This window comes from Choloepus didactylus, chromosome 4, assembly GCF_015220235.1.
Source record: "Choloepus didactylus isolate mChoDid1 chromosome 4, mChoDid1.pri, whole genome shotgun sequence".
Classification (NCBI taxonomy): Eukaryota; Metazoa; Chordata; class Mammalia; order Pilosa; family Megalonychidae; genus Choloepus; species Choloepus didactylus.
Window position 1 is genome coordinate 153,295,632 of NC_051310.1, and position 8,411 is coordinate 153,304,042.

Sequence of the window (8,411 nt, forward strand, 5' to 3'; positions counted from 1 at the left end):
GCCTACTTTCTTCCATCACAACTAGCTCCAAATTCCTGAGGATTCCTCCCACACAAGCAGGGGAAAAAAGGTTACCTACAGTAAAACAAGGGGTGAAACCGGGACTACAGAGAACAGATTTAGACATTTTTTTTTTTTAATAGGAGGCACCCAGAAATTGTGGAGCAGTAACATACTTACTCAGAATTTATGTTAGTAACTTAGGCCAGCTCTCCTTGCACTCCCTCCTAGGCTCTGAGTGAGTTATGGTATGTGAAGGAGTATTTCAACATGGTAATTATAGGCCATTGTCTTTTTACAGCTGCACCTCACATTACAAAACAGAAGTGCTCCTAAAAATTCTGTGTATGGGATTTTATAATTAACTAGGGATTATTAATAGTTCCCAGAGACAAAATGAGCTTGACTCCAAAATGTAACATAAATTAAAGCCCAAAGTGAAATACAAAAATTTAAGTACACACAGATTTTCTTAGTGGAAACCTGGGTTACTCCAATCTATCCTCCTGCTGGGAACAAAGAAAATTACTAAAATGAAAAATAAAACTTAAAAACATTGACAATCCTTAGACACAAAGGCAAACCTCTAAATAAATTTTTTTATGAAAGCCTGAATGATAGGCAGAATTGTGGAAACAAAAGCCTCCCATTTTCAGAGTGCATTGCCTATAATTCAAATCCTTGGGCTTCATGACAATACCTGGCTGGAGAGATGGAGACGGGAACCCTGGACTCATATGAAGCTGGGGCCCTAGAGGGCTTCACCTCTAAGTAAGGATGAACCAAAACTAGACCTACAGTAAATACATTTAATGATGAAATTTTGAAGGTTTTCCCTCTGAGATTTAAAAGAATAAAGGATGCTCATTATCAACACTTGTATTCAACATTGCATTCGAGGTTCTAGCCAGTGCAATTAGGCAAGCAAAATTAATTAGTTATATGAAGTGGAAAGTTAGAAATAAAACTGACATAGTTGTATATGTTTAAGTGTAATATGCAAAAGAAATAAAAATGGCATAATTGTAGCTGCATAATATCCAAAGGAATCATCCAACAAAAATGCCAGAATTAATAAGAGAATTTTTAAAAATCACTTAACATGAGCAAATACACAAAAGTTATTTTTCTTTATAACAAAATTAGAAAACAATTATAAATGATGCTATTCACAACATTAAAAATCATCAAACATCTAAGAATAAACTAACAGAAGATGTGCAATACTGCATGAAAGAAAATGATGAAACATTACTGAGAGAAACTGAAAATCTAAATAAATTGAGGGGCATATTATTTCATGAATTGAATGGCAGTATTGTAAAGATATCAGTTCTCTCCAAATTGATCTACAGATTCAATGAAATACCAATCAAAATCCCACCATTTATTTTAGGGGAAATTAACAAGCTGGTTCTAAATTTTATCTGAAAGAATCCAAATGATCATTGGCAGGAGAACGGACAAATAAATTGCTGTATAATCATACAAAGGAATATTAAATATCTGTTTTTAAAAAGACTTGGAATAGGAAGATGAAGTAACAATAAAGTTGGAGGACTTTCATTTCCAGATATCTAGGTTTATTGCAAAGGTATAGTAATAAAGACATTGTGGCATTAGGGCAAATGTAGGCAAATACACCAGTGCAACAGATTAGAAAGTCCAGAAAGAGAACTACATGTATAGAGTCATATGATTTATGATAAAGGTGGCATTGCAATGCAGTGGGAAAAGCATGATCTTTCCAATCAAGTATGGTCAGTTCGATTCCTGTTTCAAACCACACACAAAAACCAATTCCAGATGGATTTCAAATCTAAAAGATAAATAAAATTTCTAAAAAATATCAAAGGAAAGTATCTGCATAACCTTCAGGAGGGAAAAGATTTTTTTTGGTCACAAAAAGCACTAACAACAAGGAAAAATATCAGTAAATTAAAATACCTTGAAATTAAAAACATCTATCCATCAAAATATATCTCTAAAAAGTAAAAGAGGAAGAAAAATTCCAATACTTATGTTCCAGAAATTATTTGTATCCAGAACACCCATAGAACAATACAAAAAGATAGGAATCCTACTAGAAAAATAGGCAAAGCATTTCCAGAGGCATTTCTCAAAAGGAGATATAAAAATGGCCAATAAGCATAGAATAGATTGATCAATTTCATTAGCTATTAGGGAAATGGCAATTAAAACCACAATGAGATATCATTAGATAGCACCAGAATAACTAATATTAAAAAGACTGACAAAAGCGGAGATTTGTGAGGATAGGGAGAAAACAGAAGTATTATTCATTACTACAGGAAATGTAAATGGGTACAACCATTTTGGAAAATTATTTGGCAGAATCTACTAAAGTTCATCATATCCATACCATTTGATCCAACAATTTCACTCCAGGGTATAAAACTAAGAGAAATCAGTCTGTATGTCCAAAAAAAAAACAGACATGCAAAAGATTATCAATCATACTTTATTTGTAATAGTCAAAAACTGGAAATAGCCCAAATGTTTATCAATACAAGAATGGATAAATAAATTTTGGCTTATTCATACAATAGAACACAAAATAGCTATAAGAAATAAACTACTGATATGTGCAACCACACAGATGAATATCAAAAGATACTGTGTTGCATGAAGGAAGGCAACACAAATTTGGAAGTTCCAGAACTAATCAGTGTTGATAGAGATAAGAATATTGATTAACTTAAGATGGTATATGGTATTCTGGGATGGGGCATGAGAGAATCTTATGAGGTACTAGAAATATTCTATATCCTGAATTAGGTGCTAGTTACCCAGATCTATACATAAATTTTTCAAAAAATCATTGTGTCCACTTAATATTATGCACTTTCTTTCATCAATCATAACAAATGTACCACACCAAGACAAGGGGTGGTATATGGGAATCCTGTATTTTATGCATGATTGTTCTGTAAACCCAAAATATTAACATAATAAATAGAAGATCGATAGATAGATAGATAGATGAAAAGATTAGTGCATTTATTCCTTACACTACATAAGTTATCCCTCAAAACAAAACAAACACACAAAAACCTGGCATTTGCCATTTAATTATTTTATGCTCACTATATAGGAAAGGATGGTCTCCAAAATTCCATCAGGACCCACTGAGTCACAATTGGCCTCCAACACTGTAAAATAAAAATAGAGGTGATCATGACAATTTGTTCTGCTTCTGAAGTGCCCCCAACTAACACTTTTTTGGGTCAGGGAGCTTGACCCACAAAGGCAAACAGATTGGAAACAGCAAAGGTGCCTTAAACAAATATTCCCATATTCTACATCAGCACTGTGGGCCTGAAACCTGGTCAGATATATTGAATGATATGTGTCCAGGTTGCTTGAGTTTTGCTACGGCAATGGACAAACCCAATTTCATTTTCTTCTCTTTTAAAGACAAGGAAGCTTCAATTAAAAACAACTGATTTGCCTTTGGCCTAACCTACCCCACGAGAACTATTCACACTATCAGTGTCATTAGCCTTGAAAATGAGAGGACATATATACTGAGTCTTCAAACAGAGTTTAACCTGAGACTAAAATTATTTTAGTATACATTTTCTTTCAGATATCGATTTCTTTAATGGAGCCCTTTCTACCAGGATAATAATTGTCAATCAGATTTTGTAGATATATCAATAATCAACCAGCAACATTCAGAAACTTATGTATTTTTTAAATCATTTTAAAATCAAAGACCTTTAAGTTGTTTATATATAATTCATGTATACAATGGTATTTTAGCCTTGGCTCTTTGCAGTGATATAAAATTATTAATGCCCAAAAGATACTTACTGAAGTTCCTTGAATATAATAAAAAACTGATTACTAGTTTCCCAAAATTATTTATCAACATATATATTTGAGGAAAATAATTATTAATATTTTTCATTAATTAAGGGGCAAAAATGCAGGACAGCTACTTTTCTAAAGCCCTTTCTTAAACTGTCACCACAGTTTTGCTAAAAAGTAACTGTTTGGGAGAATGAAAAACATTTATTAGAAAAATATAACAAAACTTATATAATGTTTTCTAAGAGATACAAACATGTTGCCACAACTTTATTAATCTAAAATTACCTTGTTCTATTGAGGCTATATATACAAAAAGATATGGCAAATTCAATACTTCTATATAACACAGAAAATAGCACATTGATACTTTCCATCTATAGAAATCTCCAGAGATTTTAAATAGAATAACTGTTTTAGGTCATGAAAAGTAATTTTATCAAAAGGAAGTTAATTTTCATAGAAAGGATGAAATTAGCTATTAGATTCAATTTATGTATCTATATTATATAAAGGAAACTTACAGATACAAGTACTCACTAGTTTCAAATGAAATAAAAACTTTTCTTCAATTATGTTTCAGCCATCTGGATAAATATATTTATAATCATACAGAGTCTCAATGTCATAAAATTAGAAGTGTATAAAGTAAAATAAATATCTAAAACTTAGTTATAAAGATAATTCATGTCCGGCGCCTCTCCGCCCCGCCTCGAGTCCTCGGTCGGCCGGCGATGGGGACCAGAGAGATAAGGGGAGAGAGGGGGATGCAAACCGCGCAAACTGATCTGGCTGGAAAGTCACGACTCGAGCCACACGGTGGTTGTGAGAGCAATTCTTTTACTGAAGCTAGACAACCATTCTCTGTTACAGATTACCACGCGTGGCAGAGTGCCTCGCGGGGGAACAGCCTCGATGCGGCCGTCAGGTACGGCTCCTTGTGGGCTGTCTCCCCGAGCTCTGCCCGGAAACTTTCTTATATACAATGATCATAACCAACAAACAAACACCACGTAAGCGTGTACAATAGGCTAGCAGCGACTGCTGCTTCTAGCGCCATAATGCGGAAGCAGGGCTCGAGCGCCATCTCGGCTCACTCGATGGGAGGGGTGTACTCTAGGAGCAGGCTGAAACAGGACGCGAGCGCCGCCCCGCTCACCCGATGGGAGGGGCGCACTCCAGGAGCAGGCTGCAGAATGCCCACTAGGCCCTAACCCGGAAAATGGCTAAAAACGGCTCTCCACAAATTCACCTATTGTGTTAGATATAACAAAGAAATATGTGTTCCAGAAGTGGCAAGGAAAAAACAAAACAAAACTCAAACTCATGCTCTTAAGCTCTGGAGAGAGTGTGGGTAATGCCTCCCTGCTCCAGGAATGCAAGCAAATAAATTAACTAAAATAAAATTATAACTACTGCTTTTCACGATAGTTATCATTATCCTCATCGTTTGTTTCTTCATTTATGCATTCACTGAACATTTATTGGAAACCTACATCATCCCAGGCTCAGAGCTGGCACTGGAGTTATGATGATAAATAAGTAGAGGCTTTGCCTTCATGGACCTCAGAAATCGAGAGGGCAGAAAATGAACAAACTGCTTGTTTTTAAGTGTGATTGGCATAACCCCTATGGAAAGAAATTTGGCAAAATCGATCAAAATATACAAGTGCATATATCCTTTGATATAGCAAATTCCTCTTCTAGGATATTTATTCTACAGATACTCTGCTACATGTGTTAAATGATGTATGTACAAAAACATGCATGGCAACACTGTTTGCAACTGCAAAAAATTAGGACAAAAAGCTCAATATCCATTAATGGGAAACTGCTTAAATAAATTACTCATTATCTCCATACATTGGCCTACTACACAACCATTTAAAAAAGAAATGAGACAAGGGGCACATAAACAGTTTTTAGGTGACTAAAATACCTTCATATGCCCTTGATCTGATGGATTTTAGTCTTGGCTGCATATTAAAATCACCTGAGGAACATTTTTAAAAGCTGATGCTCAGGCCCCACCCCAGAGATTGTTTTTGAGTTGGTAATGTGTGTGACCTGTCGACTGACCTGTTGTGAAAGGTCCAAAGTAATACTAACCTGCAGCCTGGGTGAGAACTTCTAAAGACTCTTCTTTTCTTGCTCTGCCTTCAGCACTAAGCCATCTTCTGCTCCCTGCAGCTTCCAGTCCTGAGTTAAGGACCAGGTCTGTTTATCTCCTCTCCCCAACCCCAACCCAATTTTCCCAGCAAAGAAATATAGGAAAATTTCACTAGTAATAAATAGAATCCGAATTAAAACAAAAAATGGACACCAAAAAATGGGATAATTATTTTTAAATGACAAATAAACAGAGTGTTATTTTTCTTTATGATAATACCCATGTGGGCCAAAATAGTTATTCTCATAAATTGTTTTGAAAACTATAAATTATAAAATTATTTTGGAAAACAAATTGGGAATACGAATCAACAGCCTTAAAAATGAATTCTACTACTAAAAATCTAGCGTAAGGAAATTATCTACTACTAAAAAGCTAGCATAAGGAAATTATCAAAGGGAAAGGAAACCATGAACGATCATGTTCGAGCTATTACGTAGAATCACAATATTGTTAAACAATTTCAATTGCTAGGTTCATTGCACAAATAAATTTTACAGCCATGAATAAAATGAAATTTTTGGAAAGGATCTGCTAACATGGGAAAATGCCTGTATTCTAACATTGAGTGACGAGAGCATGATACAATATTGTGAATATGGAATAGCATTTTACTCAGGGGTTGGGATCAGAATTAAATATATAATATGAAAATTGTGTATGGTCAAAATTATCCTTAAAAATACCTTTAGTCACCCACGTGTAGTATTCATGTGTAACTTTATACGTCCAATCACGTTCAATTCAAAGATATTTCTAAACTGTAAGAAGTGTCAAGAAATGACTTAGACCAAGGGAACAACGGATTAACATTTTTCATCTCACAACTCACTCCAAGGCATATTATTAAAATAATAATAAACATTTGTTGAGTGCTTATATGTGCCCCATGTTGTGCTTTATTCTAACTAACTTATTTGATCCTTGCAACAATGAAGAGAAGGATGTTCTATGAAAATCATCATCTCTGCTTTATAGATGAGAAAACTGAGGCATAGATTTTAAAACTTCCTAAGATCAGTCAGCTCGTAAATAGTGGAGCTAAGTTTCAAACTCAGATAGTCCAACTCTAAAGCTGCACACTTAGCCTCTATGCTATTCAGCTGCCTCTTATTTAGTGGAGTTGTGTACAGATCACCCACAATAAGCACTGTCTCTCTCTCCCTGTCAAATATATATACCTGAATTTGTGTAAATTAAATGTCTGTTTGAGGTGACACCACTATATACAGAATTATTGCAGCCATGATACCTCCATCCTCCCAAAATATAAAAAATTGAAAATATATACAGAAAAAAATGTCTTGAAGGAAATGTATAAAAATGTTAAAATGTGTAGCTGATTTGTGTAGAGAGATTATGAGTGATTGTTTCTTATTTCCATTTTCAAAATATTTTCTACAAAATCCATATGAGGAAGTTTCCTTTTTAAGAATAATGTTCTAGCTTTTCTCCCAGTTCCTCTAAAAGGGATTTTTATCCTGTTCTATACACACCTCTTTTATACATACCATTTACTACATGTCCCCAGTATACTGCCTGCAATATATTCTCTTTTTGGTTCAAAATGTATTTATCTTTCCAATAAGGCTCTGTCATACCCTTCTCTTTGACTCTCTTCATGCATAGACAGACAGACAGACAGACAGACAGACACACACACACACACACACACACACACACACACACACACTCCCAATCCCACGGGTGCTAACAAAATTATAGAGTATTTTAAATTAACTGGAAGGGTACACACCCATCTTATGATGGAAAGCTGCAGAGGAGGAATCAGATGGTGAGGAGTTGGCTGTAACACCTTATTTCTTAATTTTTTTAAGCAGGAATTAGAATCTCTCCCTCTGATTAGAATGACAGCAGCCCACCAATCCCACTACAACAACCACAAAATCCATAAAAATTTGAATCATCATATTTGTAAAGACATTGGTGAGCTCTAGAAGTGATGAGTGTTAAATAAATTGGAAATCCTAGGGTGGGGAACCCATTCAAGATGATCTGATGAGTGCCAGCCACTTTCTTCCTTACGGGCAATTGCTGACTCTGGTAGTGAACTATAGATCAGAGTTGGCTATGCAAATGGACTCTGTTGACAGAAAAAAAAGAAGTGACAAGGCCATTGCCAGTTGAACAAAGTTGGCAAGACATATTGGAAAATTGAGAAGTTCCAAATATTGTTGGGCCCTGTTTTAGCTTCCTAGGCTGCTCAAGCAAATACCATGAAATGGGTCAAGTTAAACAATGGATATTTATTTCTTCATGGTTTTGAGGCTAAAAGAAAGTCCAAATCAAGGTGTCATCAAGGCAATGTTTTTTTCCCTAAGACTGGCATGCTGGGGCTGACTGCTGGGGACCATTTTTTCTTATTTTGTCACATGGCAAGGCACAT